Source organism: Amblyomma mixtum, chromosome 10, assembly GCF_055824585.1.
Source record: "Amblyomma mixtum isolate Tamu chromosome 10, ASM5582458v1, whole genome shotgun sequence".
Taxonomy (NCBI): domain Eukaryota; kingdom Metazoa; phylum Arthropoda; class Arachnida; order Ixodida; family Ixodidae; genus Amblyomma; species Amblyomma mixtum.
Genome location: NC_143021.1, coordinates 77177103 through 77199666, shown reverse-complemented (window position 1 = coordinate 77199666; position 22564 = coordinate 77177103). Strand labels below are relative to the sequence as shown.

Sequence of the window (22564 nt, the reverse complement as noted above, 5' to 3'; positions counted from 1 at the left end):
AGACTAAAGACTAGTGCCGCGCAGTAATGCTTGGTTTATGGTTTATGGGGTTTTAACGTCCCAAAGCGACTAAGGCTATGAGGGACGCCGTAGTGGAGGGCTCCGGAAATTTCGACCACCTGGGGTTCTTTAACGTGCACTGACATCGCACAGTACACGGGCCTCTAGAATTTCTCCTCCAAAGAAATTCTAGCCGCCGCGGCCGGGATCGAACCCGCGTCCTTCGGGTCAGCAGTCGAGCACCATAACCGCTGAGCCACCGCTAGTAATGCATCTGGAAAACTAGGACAGCATAGAGCTATATATTAGAATGCAAATTACATGCATTATTTTGCTGGTGATTTTCATGCATGCGTGTTCGCAGATATGTCCTCGAGAGGACATTTTGAGGACCACATACCCACCCGTATGACCTGAGGACATCGTTCTGAGGACGTTTCCAGGACAATCCAACCTAGGACATTATGAGGACATATTGAGGATGTTTTAGAAGCCTTGAGGACATTTGGACCATTTGAGGACGTCCTCAGGATGTTTGGTGTTGTCTGGGCTATAATCGGCACTCGAAAGTGGATTGGAAAGTCGAACCGTGACCGTGTGCTGTTGTCGTTTTAATGCTCGCATTAAAGCACCAGTTCAAGCATCACGCATTATCATGGCTATTTTATTCCCAGGTGGACGCGAATTCACTGGTAGGGTAGCGAGCGGTTATTTTGCGGTGAGTGCGCATGTGTGTTGACAAACTTCTGTGACAGTGCGAACTTTAGTTCGCGCTGACGCCAGGAGCTTCGTGCATTGCAGTATAATCACACAAGACCCTCGACCAGCTGCGTAATTCGATTCCTTTACTGTAATGTGCAATGCGCATCCGCGGTTTTCAGCGTCACCGTTTCAGAGCCCGGCGTCGGTTGATTTTCGCCACAATTCGTTGAAACCGCGTCCTGCTTAAGGCGCAGTCAGTCAGTCGACATTAACAAGAGGAAAGTAGGCATGCACATATAATTCAAAATATTGTAAGCAAAGACGCAGCTTTTTTTTTCAGATAAGCACTGAGCCACCGCGGCGGCTTGATTAGAGAAAAATGCTACAGCTGTAGGTGCATGCACGGACTCGATACGCTGGTAAAGCTGTGTGTGCAGGGGCGAAATTAGCATGTTCGGTTGCTTCCGAAACTTAATTAGCTTACTCCCAAACTTGGACAAATGGCTTTGTTGCGAAGCAAGCTGTTGGTGCCACAACGATAATAAAATCTGATGGCCTGAAGCGTTTTCAGAACACTGTTGCACGTACTTTCTAGCTTAGACATGCGTCCCTCCTTCATAATAAAGTAGCTATATTATTCGCTTCCTTTTTTTTTTAGATTTTCGTCGCCGCAGATATCGAAGGTATAGGAATCCTCAAGAAATAAACCATTCGCACCTCAGTTTTTATACGTAGGGTGTATTGCTTCACAAAGACTCCTTAACGCGCATAACATATGCGTATATGGTCCAGAGAGTTTGCTCGTCCTTCTAAAACTAATTGAACACGGGAAAAACTTAACTGAACACGTAGCAAACTAAGCAGTAATCGGCATATGGTTCTTCGACTGAACTTATTTCGCCACGGCACAATTGGCCCGCTCAAAAAAATTACCTTCTCTATTACGTTGTTCAAGTATGCGTCTATATATATTCACGCCCGACCGGAGAGTTGATAAATGCACGAAATCGGCTTCTAATTTTGATCAGAGACAACAAAGGCTGTGGTCCTTATCTTAATTTAAACGCAAATCACCTCGAGAGATTTGTCAAAAATCAGCGCAGAAAGCGAAAGCTGCGCACTGATCCGCGTGCTGACACATGATACCTCGCATGACGTTTTGTGTTACTAAAACGTTCGGACGGAGTAAAAAAATAGAAAAGTGAAAAGCTTGAACGCACCTAGTTCTGGCACGCATCGTAGTGTCTTTTCACAGTGGAGAGGGTAACGCAACACTGCATCGGCATTTTACTTTTCAAACGAAGCGCAGCCGTTTGAACCCAACACTGGGCAGCAGTTTCGTTTTCTGTACCGTGCCAACATGGAGGACTTAGTTCTCGGAGCGCCGAGAGATGGCGCTGCGCATTTCGCATATCGTCTATTGGTTGCATGGTGACTAGCCAAAGTACAATTGGCCCCGTTTGAAATTCGCGCACTGTGACGTCACGGCCGTTTCGACCAATTGAAAAGCGTGACATTTCTGTCGACAACTCCTGCTTACAACGACGAGACATTAAAGGCTTTCGCCTTAAAACTTGCTCCGGGTATGCGGCCCCTTTCTGTCGCCAATTTCATCTCAAATAGGGTGCCTCGATGCCTGCGCAGCGCTGGCATCGAGGCACCCTAATCTCAAATAGAGTTACTGTATATGCTACAGGAACTCTAATCTCAAATATACAGTAATTCTAATCTCAAAGGGATGCCAGCGCCATCTCTCGGGTGGTGGGAGTACCGCGTTTGTTTTCCCATGGCCTCCGTGACCAGCCCGAGCATCATAGCGCTTGATCTCAGAGGCCACGATTTCTCTTCGCCGCGGCGCCCATTGGCTACGCTTGGTCACAATTTGCTGCGCGAATGATTACCGTTAGCTCGCGGCTCGCATCGTCTGCGCCGGGGGCGGCTGCTTCTAGACGCTCATCTATGAATTGCGAAGTCCGCGTGCCCTCTACGTCTGGGGTAAGTGAGGGCAGGATGCTCGAGGTTGAGCTTCTGGCTGTAAATATCGGAAAAAACTGGAAGCCCTTCTTTCCGCAGTTTAGAGAACCATGACGTGCCGCTTGCCTCCTCGTAGTTTATGTTGATAATATTATCTAAAAACGCTGAGCTGGGAGTAGCAGACGACGCGCTCATCCTAAAGCGACCGCAGCGCCACCGCCTAGACGGCGATCGCGTGGGGCTGCTCTGTTCTCTGCCCAGCAAACCACAAACCTACCATAGATGTCCAGATTAAGTCTGAACGTCTATGTACCAAAGCAAAATCTCTGAGACGTCTTATCTACCAACCTTTTTTCGTGGAAAAGCTGGAGACGTACCCACGATCCTCGTAGATATTACTTGTCACGTCCTGGGTATGTAAGTGAGATATATAATTTAAGAATTCCATATTTTTCAATCGTTCGATATTTCGAGTTGCCTTACTGCATTTAAAGTTGGAAATCGCTGTTGACTACAAATTGGAGGCGTGGCCAGCGCTGCCTGTGTTTTTGTGTTTTTTTGTGCTCGCTTCACGGCAACATTATCCTACCTAGAAAGAAGAAAAATACGGGAAGTAGTAATGACAAATCTGAATGCACACGCATCAGGTTTCTGACTCAACTGTACGCAGTTGGTTTGAAATGCCAGTCACTTTGGCCAGGATCCGCATTGTTATTTCATTACTATTCTTACATTCAATTTATACCTTGTGCTACAGCCTGCAAGCTATCTCAACCACACTGAAAAGTGAGGACACAGTAAAAAACTTTTCTGTTATTTAGCAGCCAGGACTATATAAGAACCATTTTTTCTGATTAAGCATGTTTTATTCACCTTATTCAACTATTTAAAGTACAAAAATTGGTTCAGTTCAATTTTTGGGAGTTATTTTTTCTCAAAAATGTCTTAAATCTGCTAGTCGCGCTAGCAATGATAACTAACTATTGGAATGTTGAACTGAGGAAAGCTTAGGCATTTGTGTAGCTGAATGTGTGACCTCATATTTCTTGAGAATAAACTTCTTGAGTCCCGCTTTTTATCATCATGTCAACACTGTAATCATGTCCAGTGCAGGCCAAAAATTTCTCCAGTTAACCCTGTGCCAGCGGCGGCCCCCTTATCCCTGCAAACTTCCGAACCTCATCTGCCCACCTGCCCTGATCCTCTCTGCTGTGCTTGCATTCTCTCTGAATCCAGCCCGTTACCTTAAAGGGTCAGTCTACTCACCGAGATGAGTGTATAAATAATGGCATATTCTGGTAGTTGGCACCCTATAACATCAATAACGAGGGATCTGCGCCCGGTTTAGGCAGGAATTTATATTTTATTTCGGCGTTAAAAGTCGCGTAAAAATGCATGGTGGCGACCCCAAACGTTCATTTTGTTCAAGAAAGTGGTAGTCTTTTTTTGTAGAAGCATAAGTGAATATACTACGTACTTTTGTATGCCCCAATGTCAGAGAAACGCACGTTTTGTTCTAGTAAACTGTAGAAGGCGTACCGCTCGCTTTTTTCTGTAAATCACATGAATATTTATAGTTACACGTACGCAAAACGCAGGCACATTCCCACTTTTAGTTCAGCGTATGCTAGCAGAGACGCAAAAATAAACTCAGCCTATAGTGGCGCCATCTGGTCGTCAGGACGGGAACCATTGCTGTAAACAAACCGACTCTCCACTTAAGCCTAGGAGCGGCAGAATCGTCACTCTAATTATTAAAATAAAGCAAATGTATCTCTTATATGTTTTCTTATAGGCGAGATGAGACGAAGCGAAAGACAGGCGCCTCATTTATGGCCAGTGAACGCACTGAAAAAGGCAGCAACAACGAGAATTCAGTCCGAATCGAGAGTCCGGCTTCGACGGGTGCCGCCATGTTTGTCGCCGCGCGGCGGAAATCCAGATGGCTGCCAGATGAGGCTACCATCTCATACAGATGTGTTCCCACATTAATAAATTCTATTTTAAAATGTTCTACCGCACTAATTGGCACCACAGCTGGCTAAACGGTAATTTGAGTAAAGAGCTATCGGTTGCCGCAAAGAAAATATGGTCGATAAAATTCAGTAGACTGACCCTTTAATGATAATTGGTTATCTTGCCTTCATGCTACATGCGCTGCCCATATGCCTGTTCTGTGCCGCGGACAGGCGGCGGCGGGGAAAGCGCGGTGAATTGTCTACGCCGCCATCGCGTTGTAGTTCGTATCGTATTTTATCAATAATAGCGCAAACTGCGCATGGCGATTGCAGCTGTGAAAAAAGTAATATGCTACAATTTAAAAATTATTAACTTATTTTTCGTTCCACAGCAAGCCTGCTACTAAGTACAAAAAAGAGACGATACAAAATATGTGTCAGTTTCGCACATCCGCAAGAGGCTAGGTTCAGCCATGGCGGCAGTGGTAGAGCACACGGCATGTGCGATTTCTCATCGTGTTTCGTGGGAACGTTGTGTTTGAAGAACCTCGACACAGAATTAATTATTCCCTTATTATTGCTGGCGAGATTGTTCAACCGTTCTTTCCTTGATGGAGCTGAAGGGAGACAGTTTGCTTGCTTTTACTACTCGGCGAAGTGGACCCGTCAGAACGAATTAGGACTACAAGTCGTTTTCACCGGCTGGAATCGTGACCTTTCCTGGTGCGTACTCAGTCTCAGTTTACTCATTCAAGTGTATTTTATGCTATTTTTGCGTTCGTAATGAAAAAATTCTAACGCATTTATCGACACGTTATATTTTTACGCTCACTCGTTTGGCTGTTTTGCCAAACTCGCTGTGTATTGAAACAAAGGCTAGTGATGTATGCAACTGGCCTCTACTACCGAAATGTGGGCATGCGTTCGGATGGTGTGCCGAAGTGCGTGTGCAAGCACACTCCGCTCAGCACGACTGCCTTGTAGTGCTGCAAGGACAACCTAGCTTTGACGCTTCATAGACTTGCGTCGGTAAAAGCGGCGTAAATTACTGGGTTTGTTTATTGTTGTGGTTGCTGTGCTATTCTCTTGTCACCTTTCTTTTGCAGCAACCCTGACTTTTGGGCTCGGCAGAAGAGTATTGATGCCGCCGCAGCTGTAAACCTGACGATTATGCTCAACGAGAAGATTCAGTGAATGCGCCGAGCGCAATAAAATACTGACGCACTCGGAAGTCATCTGCAGTGTTTCGGGCTCCCGTGATAGCCATGTACTCGCTTACTCAACTGTATTTGAGCTAGCTGGAGTGCTTGGACGTCCCGACGACTCCATAGGGAAGTCTGTGGCTGGGATGCAGTAGGTCTCCATTCCATCTGGAATTGTAACAGGTGTCAGCTGCATCTCGTATTGCAGCTGGTTCCAGTCGCAACTGGTTTAAGGAACATATTTCCAGTTGCAACAACTGGAAATGTGTCCCTTAAAACAGTTGGACTGGAACCAGTTAGAAATTTTCACCTGGGTATTGATCTATGTATAGTCACATTCTCTTTATATAGACGTCTAGACTACGTAGACTGGGCATACTAACATGTTCACAAATATCTGATAAATTTCGAGCGTGATGTCTGCAGTACGTACTTACAACGTGAACTGGACCCCAATTTTCATGTTGTAGGTACGTAGATTTTTCGTAAACGGTACTAAAATGGATGTCTAATGGAGGTGTCTAATGTCCAGCGTAAATATCTCGCTGATGTCTATATGTGACGTTTTATGGTTTACTGGGTGGAATTGGGTATCGCCGGTGTTCGGCACGATAGTGCTCAGTAATTTCTTTAAAAGAAAGGAGAGGGCTGTGATCTGGGTTAAGCTCCTCCCAAGGGACGCCTGGTGCCCGGTGAGTGAGTGCGCGGGCTGCCTCATGGGCGGCTTCGTTACCTGGCATGCCTTGGTGGCCGGGGACCAATTCCTATGAAAGGACTGGGTAAAGCTGGCGAACGAATTCTCCTCAGGCTCTTTACAAACACCCTGCTGTGCCCGGCGGTTCTCAAGCACTTTAATCCTTCTTTTGACGGTCGCTGCTCATTCTGTGGGGAGGTGGCCGACACCTTCCACATGGTTTGGGCATGCAAAAAAAAATCCTTCTCTCCCCCCTATCACCCCGTCCCCTACCCGAGAGGACTGGGAGGCGGCCCTGCTCAGCTGCCAGGAGCTATCGGCCCAACAGGCCCTGGTTCGGCGGACTTGTGTAGCGGTCTCGACCAACGGGATCCCGGAATGAGGGACTCCGCCTAGCATTGTAAGGGGTGAGACCCATTAGGGGCCTCTCCCCGAGCACCTCTCTGTACATTACTACATAAATGCTTTTCTCCTCCTCCTCCTCCTCCTCTCTGGCTCTCCAGCACAGTTTCCCAACTGTCTAGAAACGTTGGCCCGTCTGGCAGAGTCTTGAGCATGGTCTTGAGCATGGCGCCATAGAGGAAGAACGAATAAGAGAGGACACTCCCGTAGACCCCAGCGGCCCAATCGATCGTAGCGCACCTAGCGGTTGGTAAGAACAACAAACCCAGACTTTCTGTTTCGGTTTCACTGGCGCGAATTTCGAATTGCTTGCGTGCAGCTTAAAACGATTTCAAGGTAGGTTGGTTGGTTTATGGGGTTTAACGTCCCAAAGCGACTAAGGCTATGAGAGACGCCGTAGTGGAGGGCTCCGGAAATTTCGACCACCTGGGGTTCTTTAACAGTGCACGTTAAAGAACCCAGAGAGGAGGAGGAGGAGGAGGAGGAGGAGGAGAAAAGCATTTATGTAGTAATGTACAGAGAGGTGCTCGGGGAGAGGCCCCTAATGGGTCTCACCCCTTACAATGCTAGGCGGAGTCCCTCATTCCGGGATCCCGTTGGTCGAGACCGCTACACAAGTCCGCCGAACCAGGGCCTGTTGGGCCGATAGCTCCTGGCAGCTGAGCAGGGCCGGTAGGTAAAAACTTTATTGATGAACCAAGTAAGGGAAGGAAGTAGGGGAGGTTTGGTTGGCTTGGTTCTTAATCCCGGTTGGCGGCCATCAGTCGATGACTTCTGGCGACCTTCTCCGCCCATTCCACCAGCCTCCTCTGTGAGGCCGGCTCGGAGCTAGAGACCGCGATCTCCCAACCTCCTAGGTCTGTGAGGTTCCAGTGAGATGGTGGTTGGAGTTCTCGGCATATGAAGAGTATGTGTTCAAAGTTTGCTCTCGGAGCCCCACAAAGAGAGCATTCGGGCTTGTATTGATCCGGGTGTATTAGTGCAAGATAGGACGGTGAAGGAAACGTTCTGGACTGCAGTTGCCTCCATATAGTCTGTTGTTCCTTCGTGAGGGTGTGGTGTGGTGGTGGATATGTGAGCCTTTCCTCTCTATAGTGTAGCGTGATTTCATTGTAGGTGATTAGTCTGTCCCGCGCGCAATCCCTCTCCACTGTTCGGCCTGCTCGGTTGACGTACGCTCGAGCAATAGCTAGTGCGCCTCCTCTTTTCCGGGGTTGCCTGCGTGGGCTGGCACCCAAACTAATTGAATTGGTCTGGGGTCGTGGGGGTTTGATTGGAGAATTTTGTAGGTGGCAGAGTGGAACTGTCCCTTTGCTAAATTCTTGACTGCGGTTTTGGAGTCGCTCATTATGAATGTGGCAGTGGAAGATGCTATGGCCTGTGCTATGGCCGCCTCTTCCGCTTCAAGAGGGGTGGTTGCCCTAATCGAGGCCGAAGCCTTGTGTTTGAGGTCGTGTGACACCACGCTTAGGGCGTACGCTGGGTTGCATGAATATTGTGCCGCGTCTACATAGGCTGCGTATTCGTTGTCCGCGTGTTTTTTATACAGGGCTTTGGCGCGTGTTTCGCGTATTTCCCGGTTGTGGGTTGGGTGTACGTTCTTGGGTCGTGGGGGGACGATTAGCTTTTCCTTGATTTGCTTAGGAATGCTGTGGGTGTTGTCCGGAGGGGGACCCGTTGGTTTAATGTTTAATGCGGCTAGAATGTGTCTGCCCATGTTTGTGGAGGATAGTCTGTCCAGTTGTGCTGTGCGGTGCCCTTAGCGAAAACGAGGATGTGCTAAAAATGCATTTCAAACGTATTATATTAATTTCATATTTATTTAGAATTTTTTGTCCCTATGCTTAAACTGCAATACGAATGCTTTCTAAGTACACTAGGAATAACATTTTAAACGTTCATAAAAATACGCGAAAAGTACATTTTTGCCCGCTTAGCATATTTATAATGCATTAAAATTATTATAAAAATATACTAAAAATATATATTTAATACATTGAAAATGTGTTTACTCGGGCTTAAAAAAAGTCTACTGGGCGGCTCCATGGAACGACACGGGTTAATTCTTCAACTGCAGAACAAATCGTACACGGGTATTCAACATTAATCAACAGGAGTCTGATATTATAAGGTGACGTGAGTGAATGGGTACGGCAGATACCTACACACAGCATACCAAGACGACAGTGACACAACAAACAACAAATCCTACGACAAGCGCTATACTTGGCTTGCCGTATATATATCCAGCGAAAGCGACGCACTATTTTGCAAGGTGAGGCCTTTTTTTGCACAAATACTGTGGGCTGCCAAATTATCGCACAAGTACCCTACTGGTCGCGTTCGAATCTGGGGTTAATCGAGAACAGAATTGCTAGTTGAAACTTGCGTCAGGCAGAGGTCAGGAGTCGAACTGTCAACCAACAGGTACATGGGCGTGTAAGGGAGCCGGTCTGCCCTGCCAGACGGGGTACTTTCCGCTGGCTTATTCGGACCCAGAAGTACCCAAGGCGCTTTTGCTGGTATAATGCTATCACGTTCTCACACGGATATGTTCGAATGACATTGAGTGGAATGACATTCGAGAATAGGAATGACATTCGGACTCGACGGACTGCCGCGGTGCTGCACGACACTTTCGAAACGCATTCGAAAGCCTCAGCTCGTGTTCAGTGTACAGCGACGACGACGACGGCGGTCACACTAGTCCGACAACGACAGTATATATCACGCTGAACAACAGCATGTAATTATAGTGAAATATCTAGTTCACTATAATATGATTCTAGAGGGACACGTTTTTCAGGCCAACGACACCGACGAATCCGGTCGGCGGACGGTCAGCCTTGTCGGCGGCTGAGCGAGAGCACGGTGATGAGGCGGCGGTGTGTATATGCTCGCGCTTCTAAATGAGCGAAACGAACGGCTATATATCACGTGTGCGCACCTGAACACTCACCAGCGATAAGCGCTTGCCAAATCAATTTCAATCGACGACGGCTCTGTTCCCTTCCGCGACGGCTAGGCCAGCGAGTTCGCAGGGTTGGATCTGTGATTTCGGCGGTTGTGAAGAGCGAATAACAAGCTTTAGCGAATGCAAATGGTCCCCAGGTGTAGTTTTGGCAACAGTGATCTGAAATCAACTATTGCTTACATCGCAGGGCACGCGTACGATGAACGGGAATCGCCGGTGTGACCCAGACTGCCGAGCCGTGCTTTACGGCCAGCAGCAGTCGTCGCCGTCGCTAGCTTGTGGATAACAAGTTAGGCCGTTTCAGTTAAAGCGAACAGTCGCCAGACATACTTCTGGATAAAGTAATTTAAAAAAAAAGTACTGGTCACGTCGGAGAAAGCCGGGACAAGAAGCGAGAAGCGCCAGTCCTGCGCGATGCCAACAACCCGGCTTTCTCAGGTGTGCGATCGCATCATCGCTTCCCACACATTGTCGCACTGCGTAAACAAGCACGAGTACAACCAGTAAAAAAGAAAACAGATTGTTTAATAGAACGAAAGCGCAGATTGCGTTTTATGTTATGTAAACAAGCGATGTAAACAACAGTATGAGTGCAGTCGTCCTCATCGGCGCACTCCCGGGGAAATTTCATGCTGACGCGGTTAATATTCATGGACATAATATTATCTTCAAGCACTCCCTTAGACAGAACACGTGTAGCATCTTTAGATGACATTCGGCTGGAAGGCACTCGAAAGGAAGGCATTCGAAGGCAAGGGAAAGTTTTCACTCTTCGCTGAAACGTCATTTCGAGCCCTAGATTGTACCACGGTAGCTTGAAGTGTAATGCAAATATGTTTACGCGGACAACCCATTTGTTAGAATTTAAATATACTTCAGACGGATTAATTGCGTATTTACGAAAGTACACTTTAAATAGATGGCCAGCACCAAAATGCGATGTCCCGAAACTCGATTTTGAGCATTAGATTGTTCAACGACAGCTTGTAGTGCGCTGCAAACATGCTAATGCGGACTGCCAATTTGCTACAATTTCAGATTTCTTTGGACGAATTAATTGCGTAATTACGGAAGTACACTTCAAATACATTGACGACATGCAAATGCCATTTCCCGAAACGCGATTTCGAGCACCCGACTGTTCAACGGCAGCTAGAAGTGTGCAAAGACGTTTAAAAGGACTGCCCGTTTGTTAGAATTGAAGTATATTTCGGATGAATTAATTTCATATTTACGAAAGTTCACTTTTAATACATTGACAAGATGCATACATATACGTTTACAAGGGCTGCCCGTTTTTTAGAATTGAAGTATACTTTCGATGAATTAATTTCATATTTCCGAAAATACACTTTTAATACACTGACAAGATGCTAAAACTGCATACATATTTTTTCACGTATTTGAAAAGTGCTCGAAGTATGCTTTAAGTGAGGTATTTTTGGCACATTTTAAAAATATATTTCGAATACCAAGCATGAAATTTCAGAAACGTATTTCCGACATATTTTTAGTGCATTCATGAATACAAAATATGTTTAAAATACATTTTAAATAGCCCACCGAATATTCCAAACGTATTAGTTTTTGCTAAGGGTGGGCTTCAGTTCTTGTAGAGTGTTGTGGACCCCCATGCGGAGGAGTCTGTTGTTAGAGGTCCCTTGTGGGAGATTTAGGGCCGATTTGTAGGCCTGTCTTATTAGCGAGTTTACTTTGTCCGCTTCTATCTTTGTGAGGTGAAGATAGGGGAGTGTGTATACCATTCTGCTAATCACGAACGCTTGCACTAACCGCCTGAGGTCATGCTCTCGCATGCCTCGGTGCTTGTTTGCTATTATTTTGATTAGCCTGATGGTTTGATGTGTCATGATCATGAGTTTGGAGAGTGTCTCGGTATTGAGGCCGTTGTTTTGAATGAACATTCCCAGAATGCGGAGTTTCTGTACCTCCGGTACTGGGAGGCCGTCGACCTTCACGTGTATAGAGGGGTTTCCCTTTTTGTGACGGTCGGCAGTCGGGTGGAGCAGCAGGATTTCGGATTTGGTCGGCGAGCATGCGAGGCCTATACAGGCCGCGCACTCACCGCGTCCGCTCCCGCTTGGAGCGTTTCCTCCATTTCGCCGACATTTCCCGTGGTCGTCCACAGTGTGATGTCATGTGCGTAGAAGGAATGGGACAAATGTGGGATGCGATGTAATTTTTGTGCCATCGGTATGAGGGTGTGTTGAAGAGTAGTGGAGATAAAACGGAGCCTTGGGGTGTGCTCCTGCTTCCTAGGGGGAAGGGGGAGGATTCCGCGGACCCAAACCTTATCTCCGCCGTTCTGTTATTCAGAAATACGGTTATGTAAGCCTGTGTTCTAGTTCCTACGCCTAAGTCAAATAGGGCGCTTAGTATGGCTTCGTGCTGGACGTTGTCAAACGCTTTCGTGAGGTCTAGGGCTAGTAGTGCTCTCGTGCGCTTGGCGTGTCTGGGGTGTAGAATTTCTTCGGAGATCTGGAGCATCACGTCCTGCGTGGACAGGTTGCTTCGAAATCCCAGCATCGTATGGGGGAAGAGATCCTGGTGGTGCATCTGGTTTTGGAGACGGTCGAGAATAACATGTTCGAGGAGTTTTCCCAGGCATGAGGTGAGCGATATGGGACGGAGGTTCGCCAATTGAAGTGGTTTTCCTGGCTTTGGAATAAAGGTGATCTTAGCGTGGGTCCATCCGGGTATTTATATGGATGATGTCCTGTTGACGTACAGCTTCCAGGGGAGTTTCAATAGGGTGCACAGAAGGGGAGAGCAAGCCCCCGCTGTGCTGGCGAAGGTCTAGGCCTGGTTTCTCGTCCCAAATTGGTGGTGTGGGAACTAAAGTACATGTGGTACCCTTACAAAAATTTTTAGTAACATTCTTTAGAAAGTCTTTCGACAATTGTTAATAGAACCTATCAACATTGAATAGAAAGTCTTTTAAACGCCTTTGTACATTGTAGTAACAACCTATCAACCGTCTTCCGACAATTGGCCACCGATATCCAAAAGACTCAAGTACATAGAAAGTCTTTATACTTCCTATCATCCCCTTATCGAGTTTGTATATACTTCCTACTGACCCCTTACCCACAATGTCTACCAACACCCTATTAACGGTCTTCCGACAATTGGCCACCGTTATCCAAAAGACTCAAGTACATAGAAAGTCTTTATACTTCCTATCATCCCCTTATCGAGTTTGTATACACTTCCTACTGACCCCTTACCGACAATGTCTACCAACACCCTATTGACGGTCTTCCGACAATTGGCCACCGTTATCCAAAAGACTCAAGTACATAGAAAGTCTTTACACTTCTTATCAACCACATACCGACAATGTCTACCAACGCCCTATCAACGGTCTTCCGACAATTGGCCACCGTTATTCAAAAGACTCAAGTACGAAGAAAGTATAATTCCTACATCAACTTTTGGAAAAGTGTATGTTTACACAGTACAACACTTTTACCAACATAGTTTTATCACTTCAAAATCATTTTGTGAACACTATCCTGGAGTGCTTAAAGAATAATAGAAGCAAAATGCAAATTATTACATTTATTGTGCACAAGTGTACATACGCGCTACAACACATGCATGATGCATCAAAATATTTTATGGAGAACAATAGAGGAACAGAATATTGCCTTCGGCACGCTTCCCCTCAGTTCCCTCTGAGTAACAATGACTGACACACAGCAATTGAAAAACATAACAGGTTTTAATTCACGATGTTTCGGCTGAAGGACCAGCCTTTTTCGAGTATAGTATAGCATTCGAAACAAAAGCTGTGCGCTTCAAATGCTGTAGTACACTTGAAAACGACTGGCCCTCCAACCAAAACATCGTCAATTAAATCCCGTTAGGTTTTTCTTACATATATACGAGGTGTTTCAGGGAAGACTAAGTAATTTTCAAAAAACAGGTATTTTGAGATGAATGTATGGCTTTTTCAGCATAGTATTACCAGTGTTGGCAGGCACCAGAAAACTTGTGAAGAGTCTTACGTAATAAGCTGGTTAGCTAATTTTTATTAATGGACCTTTTCACTATCAGAAACTTTGTTAAAACATTAAGTTGGGCTAGTTGGTAACGCCTTGAAGGAATCATACTCTTAGCGGTAAGAACACACACAACACCAAGACACACACACACAGGACACCCGCTAGACTTCAACTATCTTTACTGGACACTCGTACGACATAAATATGTATCACTGAGCACACGCAGGTGCCTCGTCATCGGCATCAGGTCTAACTACGCCCTCCCCTCTCCTCCAAGGCATACGGTTGCGCCGATAAACAATCCCTTTTTCTGCCAATGCCAGGGAGGGAGTGCTTACACACATGTCACCCGCCTCTTGAATACGAAAGGCCTGGGAGCCGAGAAAAAAGAAAGAAAAATTATCGAAGTCTTTCGTATTCAAGAGGCGGGTGACATGTGTAAGCACTCCCTCCCTGGTGTTGGCAGAAAAAGAGATTGTTTATCGGCGCAACCGTATGCCTTGCAGGAGAGGGCAGGGCGTAGTTAGACCTGTTGCGGATGACGAGGCACCTGCATGTGCTCAGTGACACATATTTATGTTGTACAAGTGTCCAGTAAAGATAGTTGAAGTCTAGCGGGTGTCCTGTGTATGTGTGTGTCTTGGTGTTGTGTGTGTTTCTTACTGCTAAGAATATGATTCCTTCACTATCAGAGTTAGGCGTCTAGTTGCCATTAGAGATTTGTAGCAGTTACATGCACTGGAGGGGTTTCTTTCCCTGTGTGCTTTCAAAAGCGCATGTATTTTCGCACGATGCAGCCAAATTTTGTCGAGCCACAGCGGCGAAAGTAATCATGTTTTGTACATTCCAGAAACTGATATGGCTACTACGAACAACTGGCTAAAAGTCTCTAACTGCAACCAGTTGCAAACCTGTGTTAGTTAAAAAGTTAATTATCAGAAATTAGTTAACCAGCTTACTAAATACACCTCACCGGCTTTCTGGTGTCTGCTAACACTGGTAATATTATGCAGCAAAAGCCATATTTTTGAAAACTACTTATTCTTCCCTGAAACACCTGGTGCATATAAATACTGCTCACTTTCCTGTACAACACAGAAACGAAATAATTTCTTCTGTAACATGAAAGTTCCATGAGCCACATAACAAACCCGTGGAAAAATACTGCATGCATACACACACATCTCTCCAAAACAGCTAAAAAATCCCACACAGTGAAACAATGCTTACACTGTCTTAAGACCAACATTAAAGGCTGCAAACACTAGCGAATTAAAAGTCAAACAAATGCCAAACATATGCTAAATGTCCCCATGGATGTAGATATTAAGCTATGAGCTGATTTTAATAAAAATGCATCAGCACAGAAATGCTTAAGAGACTTTGTTGGTGCACTATCCTGACACTTGTCCTCAATATCAGGCAGCCTGCTTGTTGTTCATCATCATCAGCCTGACTATGCCCACTGCAGGGCAAAGGCCTCTCCCATGCCTCTCCAATTAACCCTGTCGTTACTTGTCTGCATCACCAGTGGAAGAGGTAGCGTCCTAGTGATGAGACGTGTGCACGAACAGGTAGCCTTCTCCATGGCAGAATGCAGCAGCAAGAGAACTGCACAAGAAAACATTCAAAGTATACAGTTATAGTAACTTCTAATAGAATCAAACACGGAGCAGCAACAATCAGTTAAATGTGCACTAAAATGCAGCACTCCGAGTGAGTTTGATAAGGCTGCTGAGTAATAGCATAAGCAGCAGTCACAAGACTAGAACTAAATGTAATGCGTCCTTGAACAAGAAAAAGCTATAACATGCTGTTGTGTTCAATTCTGCCCCCACATTCGAAGACTGAATGATATTCACAGGAACTGACATTAACGTGTTACACCTAATTAGGCAGGCTCGAGACAAGGCGGTAGGTGACTATAGGTTCTAGGAACAGTAGGGGAGAGTTATTAGTAGAGTTCGCAGATAGAAATAGTTTACGGATTATGAATACCTTCTTCCGCAAACGAGCAAACAGGAAGTGGACGTGGAAGAGCCCCAATGGTGAGACTAAAAATGAAATAGACTTCATACTGTGTGCACACCCTGGCATCGTAGAGGATGTGGATGTCCTCGGTAAGGTCCGTTGCAGCGACCACAGAATGGTAAGGTCTCGTATTAGCTTAGATTTGAAGAGGGAATGGAGGAAACTGGTGAAGCGAAAGGCTATTAACGAGTTAGCATTAAGAGGGAAGGTAGAGGAATTCAGACTGTCGCTGCAAAACAGATTTTCCGCTTTAACTGAAGAAGACGACCGCAGTGTTGAAACAATGAATGATAATCTTACAGCTATCGTTACAGAGTGCGCCGCAGAAGTAGGTGGTAGGATGGTTCGACAGGATACCAGCAAGCTATCTCAGGAGACTAAAGATCTGATTAAGAAATGCCAAAGCATGAGGACTTCTAACTCCACAGACAGGATAGAACTAGCAGATCTATCGAAGTTAATAAATAAGCGCAAGGTAGCCGACATAAGAAAGTTTAACGTGGAGAAAATCGAGCATGCTCTAAGGAACGGAGGTAGCCTAAAATCAGTGAGGAGAAAACTGGGCATAGGTAAAAACCAGATGTATGCGCTAAAAGACAAACAGGGCAATGTCATCAGCAATATGGATAAGATAGTTGAATTAGCCGAAGAATTCTACACAAATCTATACAGTAGCGAATGTAATCATCAAGTTACTGAGGGAGGCAGTCGAGCACAGCAATGGGACATCCTGCCAGTAACGAAGGAGGAAGTAAAGAAAGCCTTAGGAGCAATGCAAAGAGGGAAAGCAGCTGGTGAGGATCAGGTAACAGCAGATTTGTTGAAGTATGGAGGAGAGATTGTGCTACAAAAACTAGCCACCCTGTATACGCAGTGCCTTGTGACCTCGAGAGTACCAGAAGCTTGGAAGAACGCTAACATTATCTTAATTCATAAGAAAGGAGACGTCAAGGACTTGAAGAATTACAGACCAATCAGCTTATTGTCCGTTGCCTACAAGGTATTTACTAAGGTAATCGCTAATAGAGTCAGGAAAACCTTGTACTTTAGTCAACCAAATGATCAGGCAGGCTTTCGTAAAGGATACTCGACAATAGACCACATTCACGCTACCAATCAGGTGATAGAAAAATGCGCGGAATATAACCAACCCCTATATATAGCCTTCATTGATTACGAGAAAGCATTTGACTCAGTGGAAACCTCAGCTGTCATGCAGGCATTGCGGAATCAGGGTGTGGAAGAGTGTTATGTGAAAATATTGGAAGATATTTATAACGATTGCACAGCTACTATAGTTCTCCATAAAGTCAGCAATAAAATTCCAATACGGAAAGGTGTCAGGCAGGGAGACATGATCTCGCTCTTCAATGCCTGCTTACAGGAGGTATTCCGGGGACTGGAATGGGAACAGTTAGGGATAAGAGTTAATGGAGAATACCTGAGTAATTTGCGATTCGCTGATGACATTGCCTTGCTAAGCCACTCAGGACAAGAACTGAAAAGCATGATCAACCAGTTAGACAGGCAGAGCAGAACGGTGGGGCTAAGAATTAACATGCAGAAAACCAAAGTAATGTTCAACAGCCTAGCAAGGGAACAGCAGTTCGCAATTGGTAGCGAGGTGCTGGAAGTAGTAAGAGAATATGTCTACTTAGGGCAGGTAGTGACTGCAGATCCGGATCATGAGAGGGAAATAACTAGAAGAATAAGAATGGGGCGGAGCGCATATAGCAGATTCTCTCAGATCATGATTGGTAGCTTACCAATATCCCTGAAGAGAAAAGTATACAACAGCTGTATCCTACCGGTACTCACCTATGGGGCAGAAACGTGAAGGCTAACAAAGAGGGTTCAGCTTAAGTTAAGAACAACGCAGCGAGCTATGGAAAGGAAAATGATAGGTGTAACGTTAAGAGATCGGAAGAGGGCGGAGTGGGTGAGGGAACAAACGCGGGTTAATGACATCTTAGTTGAAATCAAGAAGAAGAAATGGGCTTGGGCAGGGCATGTAATGCGAAGGCAAGATAACCGCTGGTCCTTAAGGGTAACGGAGTGGATTCCAAGAGAAAGCAAACGCAGCAGAGGACGGCAGAAAGTTAGGTGGTCGGATGAGATTAAGAAGTTTGCGGGGATACAGTGGCGGCAAGTGACAAAGGACAGGGTTAATTGGAGAGACATGGGAGAGGCCTTTGCCCTGCAGTGGGTGTAGTCAGGCTGATGATGATGATGACCAAATTAGGCTACCACGAAGAGATATTTAGCCATTGCAGTCATATGAAGATAACATGCAGACCATAAAATATAAAAATTATTTTGTGTTTCTGATTTGTCTGCACAAAAATTCAGGCAGCTTTTGTTTTCAAAAGTGATGGCACAAAGACATTGCAATATAATGCACATGTTGCTGTAGATAATGTATCATTTGGAGCTATACCAGGTGTTAGGGGAAAATGTATGAACAAAGAGTACAAAGGTGAGCAAGTTCGTCAGGGCAGGAGTGGCACACTATAAAGCAAATGAATCAAAATATTAAGGCACACACTGCATCAGATACAATACTTGTAAGTAAAGCTGCATAGAACTACAAGCGATAAAAGCCTCAGAAACGTGCCCCTAAGGGAGCAGCTGGACTGGTAGTTTTTTATTTGTCCCGCAGCACATCCCTCTAGTGCTGAGGCCTGCTCATATCTGTTTAAGTTAAGAATACAAGGGAAACAAGCAAACAAGTGTTCCAAAGAAGATAAAAATGTGCACTTAGGTTGTTCTTTAGGAAATTTACCTGTCACTAATTGCAGCAATAAATACCTCGAGAAAGAAAATAAGTTATTTACACAGCTGATGGCACGGGAGAAAGGCAACATCAAATGCATCGGTTCAAGTAAAGCCAGGGGTCTTGTTAAGGTCACAGCAATATTTGTTGACTTAGGCTCAGCTAGTGTAATGCAATCAGTAACTGAACGTCGGCATGAATAAAAAAAACAATGCACCAATACTCAATTCCAAATGCATTTCAACTGTACAGTGCAGTCAGTTGTGACAAAGGGAGTGTGAAAGAAAACCTCAGCAATGCTCATGACATCGAATAAGCACCTTTCTTCTGTACAGCTAAAATATAAGCTTTGCAGGGTTTCATGTAATGCAAGGATAACCTGGTAAGGTATCAATTATTGATGCTAGCAACAAATATGCTTCTAAAGCAGAGTGCTCCACTTGAACGCCAATATTCAATTATGCATTGCCCGTTCGGCCATGCCTATCACATCACTGGTTCACTTCAAACATGCCATACCTTGTAAGAGGTAGGTACTGCTGAAGTAAACCTATAAAATTTATTTGCTGCTTTTAGACTGCTGTATAAAGGTCATGAAGCAGATAATTGTTTTAATTTGGTCTATACAGTGGTCAAGATTTCCAAGCACGAGAGGCATGAGGGAAAAAAACTATAGAAAGCATTTCACACTATAACACAATGCACTTGACTAGGGGAGTGCTTTCATGACGCCCGCAATATCTTTTCCCTTTCTCTTGGTCCTCTTTTAAAAGAAAAAAAAAACAAAAGAGAGAGGGAGCCTGGACCAGAAGATTTTTGGCAGGCTAAAAAAGACAAGGAAAATATACCCACTTGTCTACCTATCCTTTTACAAGTGGCACATGCTTGATATCCAGTGTCAATGGCTGATAGGCTGAACCAGCAGGTCTTGATGTCATTTGCCTCTGGTTGAGGTAGCATTGGCTCGATGACAGATGAAAGCTGGTGCAAAAGTAGCGTGATGATACCGGTGAAGCAGCTGTACAGGGCTTGACTGCGGGTGCATTTGAAGAAAGGCTGCATTAGAGCCATGCTTTCATAAACATCACAGAAGCCACATCCCATTAAAACCTCTAGCTGTTCAGTCCAATGTGTTCATGAGTGTAGGCTAATTATTAATTACCTATGCCTCCAATAGTTAGCAAAAAAATGGTTTACAAAGCTTGTCATACTTTTCTTAAAGCTATTATTCGCGAATCACGTTATACTTTTATCGCTTCAGACTGAAAATGGGGGAATGACATAAATGTAGTGAACGTAAAAAAATAAAATGACAACAAACCTTCCATTGTGCGATTACCTCAGCTGCACTGCAATGGAATGGTTCTGCTATTTTTAATCGTCGTTTCGTTGACCAGAACTATCAAGAAACACAGCACTTAATGTGACTGCGACGTAGAACGGGCAATGCTCCTTATCCAGTAAACACTCAGGCAGCAGAATCAAAAGACGCACGCCGCTACAAGCACTTTTCGTTCTTATGGTCTCCTTTTCACGCGCTGCTCCTGTTCAGTCGGAATAACGAATCAAGCAGCACCCCATAGTACTCGGCGTGCAACCAAATTCTATCACATAACTCCTGCGCCGAGGAGCTGACGCAAACAGCGTGAGGCGGCGGGTTAAAAGTTGCATAGTTGGCAAGCGAGCGTGTCAGAACACCTTCTCTCTGCAAACGATCGCGTGGTGCCCGCATTTTGCACCTCACTGCGAACAAGACGTGAAGACCAACCCAAACGCATTCGCAGCCCTCAATCATACCCCCGACAAATCGCAGAAGTCATTTTCCAGTTCTGTACTTACATTTGTCAACGTTCACGGCAAGCCGTTTCTTCTATCGGGCATCGGGCGCCGGCCGCTCTAGGCGTGGTTGCGTGCAGTACGTCAGAGCAGTTTTTGAGCACTGCGTGCGCGTAAGAACGTCTTCCGCAGCACTGGAGCCATCTGTCACCTTCCGAGTTCAGTCACACTACCACAACACTAACGAGGCCGCACATTTAACACAAACAAAGTGAAGAAACGCACCCACATCACAACCGTCGCACCCCGCCAACAAAGAGTCATTTCAGCGTCCTAAAAAAGATAGTGTAGCGCGCGGCCAACATGAGACTCGCAATCCGCCGCCAGCGAACGGAAAGGTGGCGCTAATGTCGCCTAACTTTACACGCGTTAAAAAAAAATTGATAAAGCCCTTTTTGCCACAAACTTGTTGCATTAAACGACAAAATATTTTGTTTCAATTACAAAGTCAGCAAATTGGAATGATTGCGGTGAAAAAATGCGACTACTCACAAGCATCTGTTTCTGGTGGCGCTGCGAACGAGAGCTTGGATAACCGGGCAACCGGGCAGCATGCCGGGCAGCTACAGGCGACGCATCTGGGGCCAGGAAAGCCGCAGCCGCTGCACGGCTGCACTGTCTGCCTAGTTCTAAGGCTATAACTCAGCTCCCCGTAACTGCGTCGCAGAATAAGGAATGATGATGATGTTGCCAAACGCTACTGGTTTCGGTTTCTATTTTCGCATATTGTGTGGCTTAGCGTACTCTACACAGCTTGGCTCATGCGATTTAGTGTACGTGTGTGTACCTAGGGAACACGAGCGTTCGCACGCCGCTCTAGCGTGACGCGCGAAACTTTCAAGGCTGCGCTGCAGCATCGCCTCTGTTTTGTGTGTGTTTATATCACGTCATTGGACACCTTGCACGCTCTTTGCTCGAGCGAGCCCCGCCGACAGTCGCGCTACCGTAGTCTTTTTGTGTGCTTCCTTGATTGCTTTTTGCCTCTGCCCTATGCAGTCCTCGGCTCGGCCTCACGTCCGCTGATGGCAGTAAGAAAAGACGAAGACTGAACACATGCTTTCGCGCGTCTACTCCGTATGACTACGTTAAAACCCAACACTTTATTCCAGGATTCCTTAGTCATTGCATTACGGGAAGATAGAAAATACAGCTCTCACCACGTTTTCCCTCGCCACAGCTTCGTACCGTGTTTTCGTTGAAGGAGATGCAAGTGAAGATGCGGAAGAGGCACAGCGCCTGTGTTTTAGCGGTGCTCAAAGTGGGGGCTGCTCTCACCCTAGCTTTTTCCATACTGGAAGCTCCTCTGTGGCTCAGTACTACCGAAAAATGTAACAAGTCAAGAATGAGGGCTTATAGTGCTCCAATTGCCGTGCACCTTCCTCATGCAAAGCCCTTGTTACCGCAGTTGAGTACAGCGGGCCGCTGTTACCTGTTTTGTTTCTCTATACTTCTCTTTATAGTATCGGCCGCCGAACATGAATAAAAATTAATATTGTCTTGCCTGAAATTTCGCATGTACAGTCGCTGAGGAACGAAGCAACGTGAGTTCTCGAAGCTGTAAGCCTGCACACGTTACACAGAATTTACTCAGAGCGCGAAGCGGTGCGGCCCTTTTCGCGCGGGGTTTTTGAGTCCCGTGCGATCAGCCATTGCTGGTCGCTCGAGGAGGAGGGTAGTGCGAGGGTTTAAATTGGACGCTCCCACGTAGAGTGGCATAGTGTACCGGGCACTTTTGCATGGCGGGCAGTGTGCAGGGAAAGTGTGCTTGCGGTGCAGGTTCAGGAAGCTGGTGATATAATTTGGGCGCCATTTGGGCTAGCGAGAACGTGTCATTCAATGAGTGTGGAAACACATCGGTGCAATGCTAAACTTGAATTTTTTTGTAGCTCGCAACAATAATCCCTCTGAAACCTCAGAGCGAAACGCTCTTAATGCTAGTGTGTTTTAGCACCGTCGTACGGTACATCACTGTTCAACTGCACGTTAAAATATG

At 45.7% G+C, this 22564-nt stretch overlaps 1 long non-coding RNA gene across 1 annotated transcript; it reads right to left on the bottom strand.

Moving 5' to 3' along the window:
- Nucleotides 1-14570: 14570 nt before the first annotated feature.
- LOC149326190 (uncharacterized) lies at nt 14571-20821 on the bottom strand. The gene is made up of 3 exons (XR_016285987.1): nt 20575-20821; nt 19588-19768; nt 14571-15542 (listed from the first exon to the last, which is right to left on the bottom strand). It is a non-coding gene; the product is annotated as an uncharacterized LOC149326190 (long non-coding RNA).
- Between the last annotated feature and the right edge of the window lie 1743 nt (nt 20822-22564).